This window comes from Bos javanicus, chromosome 1 (genome assembly GCF_032452875.1).
Source record: "Bos javanicus breed banteng chromosome 1, ARS-OSU_banteng_1.0, whole genome shotgun sequence".
Lineage (NCBI taxonomy): Eukaryota > Metazoa > Chordata > Mammalia > Artiodactyla > Bovidae > Bos > Bos javanicus.
Window position 1 is genome coordinate 122,047,942 of NC_083868.1, and position 19,639 is coordinate 122,067,580.

A 19,639-nucleotide genomic window follows, 5' to 3' on the forward strand; every position below is an offset into this window, starting at 1 on the left:
TACTATCTTGGAAGGAATTTGGATATACAAATAAGAGCAACATCAGGTCATATGAACCACCAGCCTGAGAACTCAGTGTGTAAATCACAAGTACGGTATAATTGCTCAGCTTTACTTTTTTCATTTATGTTCAGCCTAAGAATTACTGTGTATATAGATTAATGTCTAATATACAATATATTTTACATGTTTTATAGTAAATATAGTGGTATATATTGTAGTGATTACATACACTGATGATTTAGCATACTAAAAATTTAATATCTTCAGTCATCAAATTATTTTATTTCTCCCTTGTAGTCTACCTCTCTCTAAGGCCTATTACCACAAGCTTTGATCAACCTGTCAGTGAAATGGAAAATAAAGCAGAGCTCCTGGATCTAATGCCTGGTGTTCCTCCTGCCTATAACTGCCATTTAAATTCATCAGATCCAAATTCTGATGCCCCTCCAGAATACAATTCCCATTTTGTACCTGGTAAGTTAAATATTCTCTTAGACAGAAAATGACAGTAAGAATTAAGGTTGCTCTTTTAATTAACTGGTTAGTTGCTTAATTCAACAAATAAATATTGCATGCCTGCTGGATTCCAAGTAGTTTACTGGCTGTCAAGTGGAACAGATTCCTGCCTTCAAAGAATTTATAGCCTCCTGAGGTCGGAAGTTGTGAAAACATTGATGGCATTCTCCACATTATTAGGGAAATATGAAGCGAGTATTATAGAGGCCCAGAAGACAGAGTAACTGATTCTTCCAGAGATGAAAGTGAAATGAAAGTGTTAGTCTCTCAGTCATGTCTGACTCTTTCCAATCCATGGACTGTAGCACACTCAGACTCCTCTGTCCATGGATTTCCCAAACAATAATACTAGAGCAGATCACCATTACCTTTTCTGCAGGAGATCTTCCAAATCTGAGGATCAAACCCAGGTTTCCCACATTGCCAGCAGATTCTTTACCATCTGAGCCACCAGGGAAGCACAGAAGACAGAGTAGCTAATTCTGCCGGGGATGAGGGAAATCCTAACTAAGGAAGTAAAGTTTTGTTGTCATGATAAGGATTTTCTCAACCCCCCAAAAAAGTGGGAAGGGACCAAGCCTGGGAGAAAGAAAAACCTATTCAGAAGCACAAGGTCATGAAGACCTGGTGGTTTCTTGGGGACATGATAAAGGCTATTTGGGACAAATAGCAAAAGTGCAGAGAAATGATGGTGAAAGGGCTTAAGTGCAGATAAGGAGTTTGCATCTTATCCAAGAGACCATGGGGGATCTGCAGATGCTGTTTAACAGGCCATCGAGACTATAAAGTAGATACTTGAGTTTGTTTTTTCATCACCTTCCCAGCTTCTGGCACAGGGTCCATTGCATAATGAGTGCTCAGTGAATATCCTGTGAGCAGCTAGTTGACATCTAATAAGATAGCTCTAAGGATCAGTGTGAAGGAATTACTGGAACAAAAATAAAGTAAGAAAAAAGGGAGAAGTCAACAATAGTCCCAACTGGATGAGACTTAGTAACAGTATCAAGAAGAGGGGCAAAAACTTACAGTTTCAAAAATAACCATCTGTGAGATGATGCAGAGATACTGTGTCTTTCTAGAAATAAGATTCTGTAGCTCAGGCAGCCTTTGCTCCTGTACTGTTTTTGAAAATGGCAGGGCTCTTTTCCCCTCTGCCTCATGTTTATGCATGTTGTCTGGATCTGGTCCAGTGTAATCCCCGATTCTTGGGTCAACCCCTTCTAAACTCAGATATTAACAATCCAACATAATACAGTCAGTACCATTTCTCAATATTTAGTGCCTTTCAACATGATTTATCTTAATTTCTTTTTTAATGGAGATAAATTTATATATATAAAATTCACCACTTTAAAAGTATGCAAGCCAGTGGTTTTTAGTATGTTCATAAGGTTATACAACCATCACTAGTTTAAATTTAAATCCAGAACATTTTCATTTTATTTATCACCTTCCATTAACAATCACTCCACATTTTATCCTTCTCCTGGAAACCACTGATTTACTTATATCTGTATAGTCTTGCCTAATCTGGATATTTTGTATAGATGGAATCATAAACAGATGGCCTTTTATGCCTACTTTTTTCAGCATATAGTTGTCAGGGTTTATGCATGTTGAAGCATGTGTCTGAACATTATCCCTTTTTATGCTGAATCATATTCTGTTTCATAAACATCTTAATTATCCATTGATCATGAACATTTGGACTCTTTCCACTTTTGAGCTACTATAAATAATGTTGCTATGAACATTCAATTTTAATGGCAGGTTATGTATTTCAGGAAAAAAAATTCTAATCATCTCTTAAAGTATAGTTTAATATATGCTAAGTGTATCAAAACAGTAGGATTTCTTTTAATAAAATAAAAATGATAGATTTCTGGCCACCTATTGAATCAAGATTGCTGGGAGAAATATCAATAACCTCAGATACGCAGATGACACCACCCTTATGGCAGAAAGTGAAGAGGAACTCAAAAGCCTCTTGATGAAAGTGAAAGTGGAGAGTGAAAAAGTTGGCCTAAAGCTCAACATTCAGAAAACAAAGATCATGGCATCCGGTCCCATCACTTCATGGGAAATAGATGGGGAAACAGTGGAAACAGTGTCAGACTTTATTTTTCTGGGCTCCAAAATCACTACAGATGGTGACTGCAGCCATTAAATTAAAAGACGCTTACTCCTTGGAATGAAAGTTATGACCAACCTAGATAGCATATTCAAAAGCAGACACATTACTTTGCCAACAAAGTTCGTCTAGTCAAGGCTATGGTTTTTCCTGTGGTCATGTATGGATGTGAGAGTTGGACTGTGAAGAAGGCTGAGCGCCGAAGAATTGATGCTTTTGAACTGTGGTGTTGGAGAAGACTCTTGAGAGTCCCTTGGACTACAAGGAGATCCAACCAGTCCATTCTGAAGGAGATCAGCCCTGGGATTTCTTTGGAAGGAATGATGCTGAAGCTGAAACTCCAGTACTTTGGCCACCTCATGCGAAGAGTTGACTCATTGGAAAAGACTCTGATGCTGGGAGGGATTGGAGGCAGGAGGAGAAGGGGATGACAGAGGATGAGATGACTGGATGGCATCACTGACTCTATGGATGTGAGTCTGAGTGAACTCTGGGAGTTGGTGAGGGACAGGGAGGCCTGGCGTGCTGCGATTCATGAGGTCGCAAAGAGTCGGACACGGCTGAGCGACTGATCTGATCTGATTGAATCAGGATCTCCAACAAAAATCTTGAAAGACATCCTATCTTGTTGATTTTTATCAACAGCTAAATTGTTTAAATTTATTTTTTAATTGGAGGACAATTACTTTACAATGTTGTTTTGGTCTCTGCCATACATCAACGTGAATCAGCCATAGGTATACATATGTTCCCTCCCTCTTAAACCTCCCTCCCACCCTGACCCCACTCTACCTCTCTAGGTTGTCACAGAGCACCGGGTTGAGCTCCCTGTGGTATACAGCAACTTTCCACTAGCTAGCTATTTTACATACGGTCATGTATATGTTTCAGTGTTATTCTCTCAATTTGTCCCATCCACTTCTTCCCCTGCTGTGTCCACAAGTCCATTTGCTACATCTGTGTCTCTATTTTGGCCCTGCAAATAGGTTCATCAGTACTATTTTTAATATGCATTAATATATAATACTTGTTTTTCTCTCTCTGACTTCACTTTGTATAACAGGCCATAGGTTCATTCACCTCACTAGAACTGGCTCAAATTCATTCCTTTTTATGTCTAAGTAATATTCCACTGTATATATATACCCCAACTTTTTTATCCATTCATCTATCAATGGACATCTAGGTTGCTTCCATGTCCTGTCTATTATAAATAGTGCTGCAATGAGCATTGGTGTACGGGTGTCTTTTTAAATTATGTCAACAGCTAAATTTGAGAATTACTGTTCTAAAATTGTTTCCCAACCTATACATCCATGAGTAGACTGTGAAATTAAGTTAGTAATTTTCAGTCAATAAATTCTTGACAAAAAAAGGTGAGAATATTCAAAATAAATAAAACCCCACAAATGTCATCAAGGCTTCAGTCAGTTTTATAGGTCAGGTCTCAGCTAGAATCTCCTGTTAATTTGGAATTAGTTGTATTTTAGCTAAAATAGATCTGTAATAAAACATGAGAATAAAATATTCAACCTGGTTTCTTCTATTTTGTTTTTAACTACAGTAGTTTTTAAAAACCATCTCTTTTGGCTGGGATTAAGAGGAAAGCACCTTTTGTCTTGTGGATCTGACCGTTTATTACATTTTGTTCTGGCTTTTCCTCAAAGGTCAGAGAAAGAGAGCTGTGGTTCTCCCTCTCACAGGGCTTCAGGTAAGGCTCTCCAAAGTTAGGAATAACATAGTTTATTAGATACCCCTTAGTAGTAGACCAAAGCCCAATTACTTACATAAATAAACCAATTAATTAGTTTAAGTCTAAGAAAGTAAAATGAAACAAATTTGGAGATAAAAGTACTTAGATCTTATTTTTTTCGAGAACTACAGATACTTCCCAGAAGAATAGATAGTCTTATGTCTAAATGCTGGTAATTCTTCATATTTTAAGCAGTCATTGTGAAATGTTTGTGAAAAGTTACCCATGCTTCTTCATTAAATGTCAGGGGATCCTGCTTCCTTACAGGGAGCCTTCCTTTTGCATAGGTGGAGGTGAAGTGCTCCTTGTTACTGCTGACAGGAGTTCAAGCTCCCTATTAGGAGCTTGCACTCCTAATAGGCCTGCACTGATACCATCCTGGCTGGAGAAGGGAGAGATAAAAGGAGATGATATCCCTGCTGCTTTTAAGAGACATTTAGTAAAAGAAAAACAAAATCTAAAGTCACCCATTAGTTATACCCTCTTATTAATTCATGATTTTGAGCGCTTGCCTTCTTAAACATCGTGTCTCTTTAAGGAAATCTGGTTTCCTTGATGGTGATCGTTTTTATATTGACAGAGTTAAAATTTAACTGGTCCTTGGTTGGAGGAAAGCTTGTGAGAACCAGATGATGAGGGTATAAACAGGTGACTGAGCCACAGACAATGCAGCAGTCTAAATCATCACTTTGACACTAGCACATGACTTCAAATCTCAGTGTTACCACTTACGTGAACTTGAACAATAATGGTAAAGAATATAAAAGTAGAAATTTGCATCATGGTAATTTTATGCCAACCATAGGCATAGACAGGGTAACAAATTACTTAATCTCAACCTTAATTTTTGCACTTGTGCACTGGGCATAACTATCTCACAGATATAAGAAGATTAAATGAGTTAATAACCTGGAAATCCTCCCACTACATTTTTGGTACATGCCCCTTCCCTTAGAAAATGGAACTTCTTGTCATTGTTAAGAACTCATCATGTGACTCATGTAATCTCTGTATAAAAATTCACGCTAAGTCTCAAAATATTAGTTTTCACTATATATAATTGTCTCATTTGTTTTTGAATGCAGGCTCGCTGGACCAGCTGTTCTTTCACCTGCATACACCCCAGGAGACTTGCCTGTGGGATACTACAGCCCACAGCAACTCAGGACCCTCCCTTCATACCTTCCAACTGGTGGCACCCATCCTATACAGTACCAATATGGCTGGTACCCTTCACCAAGTAAGTCTGCTCCAGCAACTTGGATGCCAGAGCCAGCTCCTATGCTGAACTGTCCTCCTGGCCTGGAATACTTAGGTCAGGTACTTCACACAAATCCAAATTATTTTCTTACGAAATATGATCTAGGAGATCCAACAAGAAGAAATGAAAAGTTGAAGAGGGTGGGTAAAGGTTAGTGATGACAGGTATCTACTTTGTGAGACTTTAAAAGGGGTGGTACTAATTTAAGAAATGTAGAGGATAGGGATTCTTTTAGTGGGAAGAGTGTGGTTTTCATAAACAGAGTAGGTTGAACTGTAAAATACTCAAGGTGGCCTCTTGTAGAGAATTAGAAAAACAGAAGTAGGAATAGAAAAATGCTATGGTAGATGCAAGCTGGGGTGTCATTTACTAGGAGCTAAGAGTGAACATGAAGAAAGGTGATATGAAAGAAACAGACACTTAATGACCAAATCATCAAGTGGCTTAACCCCTTGCTTTCCCTCACCACTCATAATTCATTAGCCACTCCAGCCCCCACAAAAACCTAATACCTTAGTAAAAAAAAAATAAGGTGATTACCAAGCATATATGGGCTTCCCTGGTAACTCAGTTGTAAAGAGTCCACCTGCCAAGGCAGGAGATGGAGGTTCAACCATTGGATAGGGGAGATCCCCTGGAGAAAGAAATGGCAACCCACTCCAGTATTCTTGTCTGGAGAATCCCATGGATGAGGGAGCCTGGGGAGCTACAGTCCATGGGGTCACAAAGAGTTGGACGCGACTGAGAGGCTAAACAACAGCAACCAAGCACACATAGCTTCAAGTCAAGTCCATAAGACTTCCCCTCCCACAAAATGGTGATTTCCTCAATCCCTTCTACATAAAAATTGTAGAACCACCCCCTGAAACCCTGATCAGAAATTTGGGGATAGACAGGTTTGGTGAACAAAATGGTTTACACTCAAAAATTGTACCCTAAGATAAATCTATTGGTGGAAAACCTTCTGTAATCTTGGCCCATTTGGTTTTGGATGCCAGAGGTTCTAAAGTTCATTGTGAGCAAAAGACTATAATTCAATACTTGTCTCCCAATATAGTCAATAAAATATTCCTTGAGGTTGCCCAGTTCCTTTTGGCAATTCTATATATTGTTAATCTTGTGCATTGCAAACTATTGATACAATGCTATAGAAACAATGTGTGAAATTCAATACAGTTGTATTAGGAAACTGAAATTTAACACAAAAATTTGATTAAATTTTCTCTTTGTAAAACAACTATAAATACACATAAAAGCCATTAAACTGCTAGAGTAACCCCTTTTATAGAATGTTTATAGGTAATACATTTTGGAAAATCATTTTTCTACTCACACACTAATAGAGGAATTTGTCTTTGCAAGCCTAGGGTCTCCTAGACCATTTCCATTTCTTTTAAAATCGTACAGATTCATGTCAATACATGGCAAAAATCACCACAATATTGTAAAGTAATTAGCCTCCAATTAAAATAAATAAATTTTAAAAAAAGAAAAAATAAAATTATAATGCATAATTTAAAAAATAAAATTGTACAACTTTAAAATTACCCAAGTTCAAAAAAGTTGTTCAACTTTTTCTGTTACCTTGACAGATACTATCGATTCACTTTTCCCTTTCAGAAATGGTTTCAGTTAAAAAACAAAACCAGAAATAAACAAAAATAAAATAGGCTTTGGAGCCAGACAATATGGTTTTTAATTCTGACTTTATCTCCTACAAGCTCTGCAACCTTTAACACACTTCTTAACTTGGTGTTTTAATTCCTTCATTTATAAAACAGTACTATCTATCCCTGCCCTACTGAGCATTATGAGAATTATTGACATGTAATATAATTCCTGGCACACAGGAAGTACAGAGTAAATGAGAACTATATTGATGCTGTTTAGTTAAAGTTCCTCCTTGGCTGTGAGTGGAAGGCACACACCCAATCGTTGTCCTGTATCTTCCCTAGATCTTTGAGATGTCATGTGGAAGATATGCAGATCCTTTTAGGACCTGTTAGTGGAATTCTGTCTAGTATAGCAGGATTATTTGGTCTCTGAGACTTAAGTTTGCCAGAGACTCCAATAAATCCTCAAATAACTACTCCTAAATAACCGCAGTTTGTTATGGGGTAAATTTCTCCCACAATGAAGGGCTTCATTTCTTTAGGATATTTTGCCCAGCAGTGGACATTTTACCAAGTAGTGAATATGTTTTATCTTTTAATCCTAGATTTAAGATGCTAGAATATTTTAAAGGAATGGTAAACCATTTTAATGGCCACTTTTGAAATATCACAAGACATTTTCAGACTCCCCCTGCCACCTTTTTGTGTTTTCACAGGAGAAATACTACTGAATTAAACATGGATTGTGTTATCTCTGTCTGCATGTAATCACTCACATGACTAAACACTCATTATTTCAATTCATTTCAAAATGTATTCATTAAACTTATTCAACAAATTCATTAACTTAATCAACAAATCTTTAAGAAATATGGCATTTCAGTCAATGTTCTATGTTCACAGATTAGGAATGATGTAAAATTGTATAAAGTATTATCAGTCTGTCCTCAAGGAGATTTCCTCTCTTAGAAGGAATCAAATATAATAGGTAATGGAACTGTCAAATGTCTATCTTGGGAGTAATTCTGAAATAAAGTGAAGGTAAAAATTTACCTAATGGTATTCCCAACCTCCCTTTCCTTTGCCCTAATCCTAGTCACATGTCGCCTGCCCTCTCCAAACTTTTCCTAATTAAAGTATGTGCTGCGGGAAGATCTTGGTGTTTAGTAGTGTACGTGAATGGCAGTCACTATGTTATTTTCTCAGAAGTACCCGTGAAATGATATAAAATTGGACATTCCTGAGTAAAGTCCACTGGCTAATTCACTCTCCATAAGCCACTGAGAAAATTGGCTTCTCTGTGGCTGGTCCATATTAAATTATCATGAACTTCGTGACAAGTCCAGTCTGTGGGAGACATGTCAGATGTCAGCGAGTGGAGGGGACTAATCTGGGAGCAGTCCATGTCAACACAGCTTCTTCTCAATTCAGTCACTGTAGCAGGAAGGTGATTTTCTAATATTTTAGATAAATGTTTCGATCTTTTACGGTAGAACTGGAGGAAACTGTTTTCCTATCTGGTCATCTCTGCTAATAACCATCTGATCAGGTGCAAATAGGATAATTTCACTTGATAAAATATATTTTTAATTAATTCTATACCTATTAAGTGAAGTGAAGTGAAGTCACTCAGTCGTGTCAGACTCTTTGCAACCCCATGGACTGTAGCCTACCAGGTACCTCAGTCCATGGAATTTTCCGTGCAAGAGTACTGGAGTGGATTGCCATTTCCTTCTCCAGGTTGATCTTCCCAACACAGGGATTGAACCTGGGTCTCCTGCATTGCAGGCAGATGCTTTACAGTCTGAGCCACCAGGGAAGTCCTGATGCTATTATTAAAGACAATTTAAAAATCAGTTAATATGCTATATGATCAATTTCTTTTCTAATGCTGACTTAATTCTTTTATTTCTCTCCTAATTGCTTTTTATCTCTCCCAACAGTTGGACTACATACATGTTCTTCAGCATTTTGAGCCTCTGGAAAGTAGGTATAATTCAACAATATTCAACAGTATTTGAATAAGATGAAGTTTGAATCAGCAACATTATCCAGTAATGAGCAGAATTATCCAGTAGCCACTTTCTTTTTTAGATTAATCCATTTTAGTGATTCAAAGAGGAAAGATTTCTTTTAGAAACTAAGAGAATTATCTTTGTATAATTGTATTTATTTATAAATCATCTAATCATCAAATCTTATATATTATCTGGCTCTTCACTTAGTCCTTGTCTCCACTCCTATAATTAACTTGTATAGATAAGGTGGGGGAAAGAGCAGAAAAATGAAATGACTTAGCAAATGACAAGCAGAATCTTGATTTGCTGAATTCCAGTCTAGGGCCCTTGCTTTGGAAATAGAAAAAATGAGAACAGTCAACATGGAGACTGTCCTTCATCACTAAAACATTCCCGACCCTTAAAGCAACAGCTCTACACATTTGTTTGACTATAGCATAAAGTTTTTAACTCTTGGTCCTTTTCCTATTTGCAAGTTGCAATTACAGTAATCATCTTCCACAAGCTGACTAATTCATGAAGCAACATACAATCTCATCAAAATATTTTTAAAAGTCAAATTTTCTGGATATAGGTATTATATAAGACATGATCAGTCTTCTTCAATATGGTTTCAATCTTTACTCTTATGTGAAAAAAATTTTTTAATCATTTTACCTTGAGATTAAAATAAATGTTTTAAATTCTAAAACATCTAAATACTTATAAGATTATAAAATATTTTGATGTTTGAATCAGTTGCATTTGTTTCACATGAAATTTTTAAAAAGTTGTTTTTCTTTACATCTGTAACAAATGTTGCACAAATAACTTCTTGAGGACTATTTTCACTACTTCTAATTTAAGATGGCTCTCTCATTTTGTGTTGTAATGATGGCAGGTTTTGAAACTAATTGGAGAAGGAAATGGCAACCCACTCCAGTATTCTTGCCTGGAGTATTCCATGGACAGAGGAACCTAGTGGGCTATAGTCCATGGGGTCACAAAGAGCGGACAGGACTGAGTGACTAACACACTTTGAAACTAATTATAGATACAATGCTGAAAACAACCTGGACCAGATGGTTTACATTGTAACTGAAGATGGAGCCGACTTTATGCAGAATGCTACTGAGACACTGAGGCCCTCAGTGCTCAGGGTCACTGACTCTGTGGGCCATGAAGTCACGGCAATGCAGAGACCTTTCAAATGCACCTGTTTCTGTTGTCCCTCCTCTGGGCAAGAGGTCATAGAAAGAAAGTCTAATCCATTGTTTCTTCCTGATCCAACTCTTCACCACATGGCTGTGCTCTTTCCAAAACCATGGAGATGGGGATTGTCACTGGCTCTGACAAGTCAGTATGGAAGAAGATTTAGGGGAGACGGAAATTTAATTAATCAATTAATTCACCTGAGGAAAATCACCAAGGGATTTTCTTATGGGTTCTTGCTTTTCAGTGATAATTGGTAGGCCAAGAACAAATTAGAATTGTTTAGTCAGTGTCCACAGTTCTATCAATTGTGTGTACTGAATTAGAAATGTACCTGTCATGGAGAACAGTAGTCACACACTTACCTAAAGGTACCTTTGGATCCCTAGATAAGGTGTTGGTAAACATACACTTAGGCTTTTAGTATTAGAAGAGATTTTAGGTAATTTTACACAATCCATCACACCCATGTCTTGCTACAGATAAAGAAAGAGTGGTTCAAAAGAGTTAAGTGCCTGATGATGGTGTTATGTTTGGCAGGTGGCAGTGCCAGAACTAGAAAGCAGATATTCTGAATTATGGTTTGGTTGTGCATGTGTTTCTGTCACTTCAGTCATGTCTGACTCTGTGACCCTATGGATGGTAGCCCACCAGGCTCCTCTGTCCATAGCATTTCCCAGGCAAGCATACTGGAATGGGTTACCACGCCCTTCTCCAAGGGATCTCCCCAACCCAGGGATCGAACCCGCATCTCCTTCAATGGTAGGCAGAATCTTTGCCACTAGCGCCACCTGGAAAGCCAACTCTTCTCCAAACTGTTTGTTTGCTACAAGGAAAAGAAAAGCAGTTTTAAAAAGAGGCCAAACAGAATTTTGAATTCCAGATATGTCACCCACTTAAATGTCTACAGTTTATTTAACGTCTTTGGGACCCAGTGTTCTTGTACTTAAAAATAGGCACAATAATATCCACAGGATTTTTTAAAAGACATGTTTATTAGCATTTACTAGATGTTAATTTATTTACATTAATAATTTAGTAAATGCTGATACTTAATGATTATGTGATTCAATTTTCTATATAATAGAGAAAATAATAGTACCCATCACTTGGATCTTTTTGAGGATTAAATAATAATAAATGTTAACTGCTCTGAACAGCACCTGGCACATAGTACACTGGTGGCAGAATGTTATTAATATTTATTTCCAGGTATCATACTTTATCACTACTGCTTTTGTAATAACAGTCTTATATTTGGAATTGAACTTTGTTTCTAATCCTTTATTATTTTGGATATACTAGGAATTTTTCTTCATATTCATGGTTTGCGTTTTCTTCCAAGATTAAAGTAAGCCATGATGTAATGTGGCTCCATGGTAAACAATCTATCTACCAATGCAGGAGACACAAGTTTGATCCCTGGGTTAGGAAGATACCCTGGAGAAGGAAATGGCAACCCACTCCAGTATTCTTGCCTGGGAAATCCCATGGACAGAGGAGCCTGAAGGGCTTTAGTCCATGGGGTCATCAAGAGTTGGACACAACTGACTACACACACACACACATGCTTTAGTAAAGCTAATCAAAATTATAGACTTACTCAATTTATGGAACATTTATCCTGATAGGTTTTTTTTTCTGATTTTTCCACTTAACATTTGTGTTATGTGTGTATGCATGTTTAGTTCTATGAAATTTTATCACCTGTGTGGATTCCTGTATTCACCACAATACAGATACCGAACAGTTCCATCACCTCAAATATCCCTTTTATAACCACATCCACCATAGAATTAGAAAGGGAGCTGCCTGTTTTATAGCAAGTAGTAGTCAAGCCTCCTCTGTGTCCTGAAGGAAAACATAACCCCATCCTTTAAAGTTTCTTTCTGCAAAGATATCCTTGAAGCGTAAGAGTGAAATACCAGAGAACCATGAAGGGCTATCTCTCCCAAAAATAGTCTCCCTAGTCCTTGAATAAGTTAAAAACATATGTAGTGGTGTGTGTGTATGTGTGTGTGTGTGTATAAATATAGCATCTTCACCTCTGTCTCTGCTTCACTGGCAGCTGGAGGTGCAGTGTCCTCCTAGCGTCACCACTGGCTTTGTAGCCGAACACTGGAAACTGTGCAGGGTGGAGTACAGCCTCCAAAATGAGAAGAAAGGAGATATGATGGGAGTGCTTGGGCCATGTTCTACCTATGGCTGTGGTTCATTCTATTTTTGAGGTAACCTAATGTTAAAATCGGAGAAGGCAATGGCACCCCACTCCAGTACTCTTGCCTGGAAAATCCCATGGATGGAGGAGCCTGGTAGGCTGCAGTCCATGGGGTCGCTAGGAGTCGGACACGACTGAGCGACTTCACTTTCACTTTTCACTTTCATGCATTAGAGAAGGAAATGGCAACCCACTGCAGTGTTCTTGCCTGGAGAATCCCAGGGACGGGGAAGCCTGGTGGGCTGCCCTCTCTGGGGTCACACAGAGTCAGACACGACTGAAGCGACTTAGCAGCAGCAGCAGCAGCGATGTTAAAATAATGTATTTAGAATTTCTCTATGTGGGCAGATTAGCCTCTGAATGATCTTGTTTCAGTCCACTTTCACATATGAGTGAATTGAGGTTTATAATATTACTCAAAAATGAATATAGGACTTTCCTGGTACAGTGGATAGGAATCCACCTTCCAGTGCAGGGACACTGGTTCTACCCTTGGTCCAGGAAGACTCCACATGCTGTAGAGCAACTAAGCCCATGTGCCACAGCTCCGAGCCTGTGCTCTAGGGCCTGCGAGCCACAACTACTGAGCCCATGTGCCACAACTCCTGAAGCCTGCACACCTAGAGCCTGTGCTCCGCAACAAGAGAAGCCACCGTAATGAGAAGCCTGAGCGCTGTGACCAAGAGTAGCCCCTGCTCACCTCAACTAGAGAAAGCCCATATGCACCAACCAGTGCAACCAAGAAATAAAGATTGCTTTTTTAAAAAGCTTTAAAAAATAAATAAAATAAATACAGTAGTATGGTGAAAGAGTTAATTACCCAGCTGACATCAAAACATTTTCAAAGATTGCTAATGGGTTCCATCATCCTTTCCCAAAATGAGAGGTCTTTTTTTTATGATTTCAGCAGTTGATAAAGGTAAAATATCAAAAATGTTCTGAGAGATAGCCTGACCTAATCTATTTTTTAATACAAACAGAACTTATAACAGGTCATACTATAGCATTTTTTCAGTAAAAAAAAAAAAAAAAAAAATTGCCTTTCAGTGTCTACGAGAAATTTCTTATTATCTAACAGTAAGATTTGACAAAAGAAATTTATAGAAATATTTCCAGGATTTTTTAAAGATTCTTTTCTGAATGCTTGACAAGCCAGCTAAGTTCATCATGTTTATCCAGTAAACTTCTCAAGGTCCCATATTTATTTCACCATATTATCCGGCATTGCTTATCTGATTAAAAAAGGTAAAAGTTACTGTCGCAAAGAGAAAATGTGGCTGAGCTAAAGAGTGGGAAGGATGGAGTATATTATTCCCATGAGCAAGTGACATTAACATATTCACCATATAGTAAGTGCCAGGGTCTCCCTTTTAGAAGCAGAAGTCCTTTGGTGTCCTAGGATACCTTAAAGACAGTGAGTTTAACCTATAAAAGCTTGTGAGTATGTGGATTTTATGAAGTGCACAGTACCATACCTCCTTGCTTTTTCATGTTGCTTGCTAAGCTGGAGGAGAATGAGAGAGTCATTTCCTAGGCAGGTTGATAGGGAGTCTAGGGGTCCCCAAGGAGAGAGGGGTCTGGAATTCTCAAAGAGGAAAAAAGGACAAACTTTTTTTCTTTCTCCACATTCCTTAGGATTATATACCAATAATGTATCCTGCCTAAGGACAGTCTTTGGATTCAACCTTCTGTTATTTTAAAATGTTAATTATGGGAGTATACCTGGTCTTTACAAGGATGTATCTTGCCTAAGGACAGTGTTATCTTAAAATGTAAATTATGGGAGTAGGTCGGAGGAGATCTTTACAACCTCCAGACATTCTTTGGATTATATAACCTCATTGTTAACACTAGCAAGTGGGTACTCTTTCTGCCCCCTTCTGATGCCTATGTCAGAAGCTTTCTCTATGTCCTTTATAGTTTAATAAAACTTTACTACACAAAAGCTCTGAGCGATCAAGCCTCGTCTCTGGCCCCGGATTGAATTCTTCTCTTCCGGGGGCCAAGAATCCCGGTGTATTCGCGTGATTCAACAACAACCTTTCAAGAATCCTCCCAATCCCCAGTCCTAATCCTTTGCTATATTGAGAATAATTTAGTAATTAATTCAAATAATACCTCATGACACAAGTTCCCCCTAATGCTTCATTTAAAGTTGAAGAAAGAGCATCGGCCTGATAATTTTAAGATATAGTCCATTCTCTACATTTGCCTCTCTATTCTTGCCCTGCAAATAGGTTCCTCTGTACCATTATTTTAGACTCTCTCTATATATGTGTTAATATATGATATTTGTTTTACCCTTTCTGACTTATTCACTCAGTATGACCAACTCTGGGTTCATTCACACTACTGCAAATGACCCTTTCACTCCTTTTTATGGCAGAGTAATGCTCCACTGTATACATGTACTACATTTTCTTTATCCATTCATCTGTAGATGGACATTTAGTTTGCTTCCATAACTTGGCTGTTGTAAATAGTGCTGCAATGAACATTGGGGTGCATGTATCTTTTTGAATTATGGTTTTCTCATGATATATGCCCAGTAGTGTGATTGCTTGGAGAAGGCGATGGCACCTCACTCCAGTACTCTTGCCTGGAAAATCCCATGGATGGAGGAGCCTGGTGGGCTGCAGTCCATGGGGGTCGCACAGAGTCGGATACAACTGAGCGACTTCACTTTCACTCTTCACTTTCATGCACTGGAGAAGGAAATGGCAACCCACTGTAGTGTTCTTGCCTGGAGAATCCCAGGGACAGGGGAGCTTGGTGGGCTGCCGTCTCTGGGGTTGCACAGAGTCAGACATGACTGAAGTGACTTAGGAGCAGCAGCCATGTGATTGCTGGGTAATATGGTGGTTCTATTTTTAATTTTTAGCTCTTAACTAATTGCATAGTGCATAACCCTTCTTAACTATAATTTCCTCATTTGAAATTACATTAAGTTCTAAGTCCTTTTCCTGAACTGTTTTTATGCTCTCTCAATATAAATTGTTTCTAATTAGAAAATTAAAACATGTATTTTAACACTTTTCAATCATCACAAAGTCTCATTCTTGTCTTTCTAGATAAGATTACTTGAAGGCATATCTAGCATGGGCAGTATCACTCGGAAGTGGAATGGTATGTTATCAGCAATGAGCGATGCTGACCACTTTGAAATTCACTTCCCATTAGACCTGGATGTGACCATGAAAGCCATGATTTTTGGAGCTTGCTTCCTCATTGTAAGTCTGTCACTTTTGAGTTATCTTGAAAGTGTTATTCTTTCTGATGAGGAATAATAGTACAGAGTGCTGGGAAGGGAATAAATGTGAGAACTAGGATACCTCCTGTCTCTGCCACACTCGGTAGGTACATGACTTGTGACACGATTCAGTTGAAAAGGTCAGTCAGTAAATTTGAGTTATTCACTAACCTACACTGAAGCCAGGAATAGTCTCTAGTACATCTGAAATGTTCAGTGAATGCTGAATGAGTAAAAGTCCTGTTATTTGTAAGACATGGCTGGCTATTTAAGGGGAATCAAAGATAAACAAAATAGTTCTATATCCCTCAGCAAATGTAAATGAATTAAATATGTAACTAGATATGAAGCTTCCCAAGAGTTTCTAATATAAAATAAATGCAAAGTAATCTTTTCCAGACCGTGTCATGAGACAGGTGTCAATTATTTCTGTTTTTTAGAGATAAAACTAAAATTTTTCAGGGGTTCATAGTAGGCAGATGGGAGTACTGAGGAGTCTCTTCCCTCAAGTGGAATTGTAATGAAGGGAGTTGGAAAGAAAGGGAGAGACTTGAAAGGTCCTGGAAAAGAGGGTTGCAGAACGGGCAGAATTTAGCTGATACAAAAGCTTCGTGAGCTCACAAGTTCAAAGTTCCAACAGAAAACTTGATGAGGCAGCCTGCTGTCTTAACTCTGTTTTCCCAGTCCCCTAGAGTAGGCTAGTGGTCAGTGCCACTGGAATATGTGGTGGGGCAGGGAGAGGTCTAGGGCTGCAATGACCGTGGTACATCTACTCTTGAGATCAAAGCTATATTCTGTTTACCCAACCAAGTGTGTATCTTAGAGCATCTATCCATGTAACAGTTTTTGGATTCTAAGAAATAAAAATATATGTACAGTAACATAACACATTATAAGGCAAATGATTTACATTGGAAACCTATGTATAAATGTAGTTAAAAAAATAAATTCTAAAAATAAGTTTTAGTCACATATAATTAAATAGCTGAATAGTTGCCCGTTACATTTTCCCATGGTTCTTAGTTCTACTGCTGATATCAATAAAGGACCAGTCATGTGAAATCAAACAACTTTGTTATATATAATTTCTAGGTTTACCTTAAAATTAAATGCAGACCAGACTTATATGCATCTGGGTAGATTATGAGGAAAAAAAATCCTAATCATGAAATAGGTGGATAATGTAACCAATTACTTGTAATAACAAAGATGCTAACTGTGATGCTAACGATGATAAGGGCAGCTATTCCTTTTTAGTGTTTTTGTATTATATGCATGCTTCTGGTTCTAACTACTTTCTGTGTAGTAACTCATTGAATTCTTACATGTTAGATAAGTTACTATGATGATTCCCATTTTAGAGATGGGAAAACTAGGGTTAGTTATCTTGTGCAAAGCCATCTAGTTGCAAAAGTGTCCAAAAGCCACTATTAAAGATGACTGCAGAGACTATACTTTAAACCACTGTGCCGTGTGCCTCTTTCATCTCTGTGTGATCTCTGGTTTCTTTCTGTGTTAACACAGAGGAAGAGAAACAGGATACATGGTGGAATGCTGCTTCATGTATTTTTGAAATTTTAGGATTATAACTGGGAAGCCCATGAGGCTCTAAGGAGGTCTTGTCTAAGGGTATGTTTTTCCTTCCTTTCGTGTCTCAATGGTGCAACCAACTGAAGACCACTTTTTATGTTATTCTGTCAATTTGGTGCTTCCCAGATCCTGTATATGTTTTAAATGTGAAACCCTAAACAAGTACAAATCTTGATTATGAATTCTCAATGGACAGTTTTCTCCCTACCTCTGGCACAGACTAGTGCAGTCAAGCTTTTTATTAATCCTCATTTGCCAGTATTTTTTCCTGGTTTCTCTTATACTGGATTGTGTCCCTTAGAGGGTTCCCATGTTATAGCTGCTACTGCTAAGTCACTTCAGTCGTGTCCGACTCCATGCGACCCCATCGATGGCAGCCCACCAGGCTTCTCTGTCCCTGGGATTCTCCAGGCAAGAATACTGGAGTGGGTTGCCATTTCCTTCTCGGGAGGGTCTTTAATACAATACATTTATTGCTCAGGCCCACTGTCTTGCCACCATCAGTGAAATAAAATTGGAAATTGGCAACTCTTAGAAGCCAAAGGAAATGCCTGTGTAATACATAGAATTTTCAGATTTTTCCTTACTTTCTGCTGCACAGATTTCTCTAAATTTCCTAGGAGTTTGGCTTTGTATGGAAATAGGTTTTAATTATGCAGTTTAACCTAGAACAAGGGTTTGAACTGCAGGTCCACTTGTATGCAATTTTTTCCAGTAAATATGTAGCACAATGCCGTGTGATCCACACTTGGTTGAGTCCACAGATGCAGAACTGTAAAGGTATATGTGGATTTCTGATTCCCACTGCTCACATTGTTCAGGAGTCAACTGTACTTTAGTTAGCACTTTTAGAGTTTCACATTATCTACTTTGAACATTCCAGAAATGGAAATGACATGGTTTGTTAGTGCCAAGAACATAGGCAGAGTGCTCAGACATCAACATAACAATTAAAATAATTTTCTCCTTGTGAATTAATTGTTTGCAATGACTAAAAAAGATTGTCCTTTTTTTTCTGTTTAAGATAACATATGCAATGTTTTGTCAGATGGCATTCATACAGAATTTCCAATTGTCTGAAAATGTTTGTTTCCACTATTGTTTATTATGTAAAACATCATTCAATTAATATAGGATCAACTTACAGAAAAATTTATCTTGGAAAAATTGATGAAACCATGTTTCTTCTGAAAATTTCAAGAGTATGTTTGCTCAGTTATTTTCACTTAACAGTCATTGAACATTATTTACTCTTTTTTTTTTTTTGCTAAAAACAAGCAAAACAGATTTAGAAAATAAACAAATTTTAGACTCTTGCTTATGCAAGGATAGGCAGATGAGGGATGCCAGTGAGAATAATTAAAATGACAAAATATTTATCTAGTTTTTTAAATTAATTTTAATTGCTGCTCGCAGCTGTTTCTGCCCTCTCCACCATAAAACTGAATAAAACAAGCCTACAAAAGGGGGCAGCACTAGCTCATAGCTTTTACTAAAATATACTCATTTTCTTAGCCAGAATTATGCCAGGTCTAATCAGTACATTTTAATAAATAGAAGCAAAGGGTTTTAGAGTTAGAAGAAACAGGAAGAACTATCTGCTCTACATTCTAATGTACAAGTGAGAAAGCTGGAAAGGCCTAGTTCATGTATCCAAATTAGTACCAGAAATTAGTACTAGAACCAGAACTGTGATTACACATCCCCCTTTTTTGTCCAGTATTCTGGCAATCACACCAGAAATTTGATTTAAAACATTTCAAGGTACTTTCATAACAGTGACATTTTAATTATTAATTATTCTAAATTAATTCTAAACTATCTTAAACTCATGCAAACAGGGCCCATTTCAATCATCCAGACTCATCTCACAGCAGTCCTCTAACTATGGTGGAAGAGCCAAATTACTCTGTTGCAGAAATAAACACTTTAAAAGTGTCTATGTCATGGATTACATAGAGGTTAATTTTATTTTAAATGTCGATACACTTGTATCTTTACTTTCATGGCTACCATTCACATCTGAGTTTAATTTTTTTATTAATATAACTGCTTTTAGATTTTTTTGTAAAAGGATATTTAGCATTTGACAGAT

The 19,639-nt window shown here is 37.7% G+C and overlaps 1 pseudogene; it reads left to right on the forward strand.

Annotated features, from left to right (window-relative positions):
- The first annotated feature begins 255 nt into the window (after window positions 1-255).
- On the forward strand, window positions 256-16,226 carry LOC133254743 (phospholipid scramblase 4-like; annotated as a pseudogene).
- The last annotated feature ends 3,413 nt before the right edge of the window (window positions 16,227-19,639 follow it).